Raw genomic sequence first — 466 nt, 5'->3', positions numbered from 1 at the left:
GAAGGAAGGAAGAAAGAAAGAAAGGAAAGAAGGAAGGAAGAAAGAAAGAAAAAGGAAAGAAAGAAAGAAAGAAAGAAAGAAAGAAAGAAAGAAAGAAAGAAAGAAAGAAAGAAAGAAAGAAAGAAAGAAAGGAAGGAAGGAAGGAAGGAAGGAAGGAAGGAAAGGAAGGAAGAAAAGAAAGGAAGGAAGAAAGAAAGAAAGAAAGAAAGAAAGAAAGAAAGGAAGGAAGGAAGGAAGGAAGGAAGGAAGGAAAGGAAGGAAGAAAAGAAAGGAAGGAAGAAAGAAAGAAAGAAAGAAAGAAAGGAAGGAAGAAAGAAAGAAAGAAAGAAAGAAAGAAAGAAAGAAAGAAAGAGAGAAAGAAAGGAAGGAAGGAAGGAAGGAAGGAAGGAAGGAAGGAAGGAAGAAAGAAAGAAAGAAAGAAAAAGAAAGAAAGAAAGAAAGGAAGGAAGGAAGGAAGGAAGGAAGG

Source organism: Vombatus ursinus, unplaced genomic scaffold (genome assembly GCF_900497805.2).
Source record: "Vombatus ursinus unplaced genomic scaffold, bare-nosed wombat genome assembly UNPS02009975.1, whole genome shotgun sequence".
Taxonomy (NCBI): domain Eukaryota; kingdom Metazoa; phylum Chordata; class Mammalia; order Diprotodontia; family Vombatidae; genus Vombatus; species Vombatus ursinus.
Note: the sequence above shows the minus strand (reverse complement) of the source record.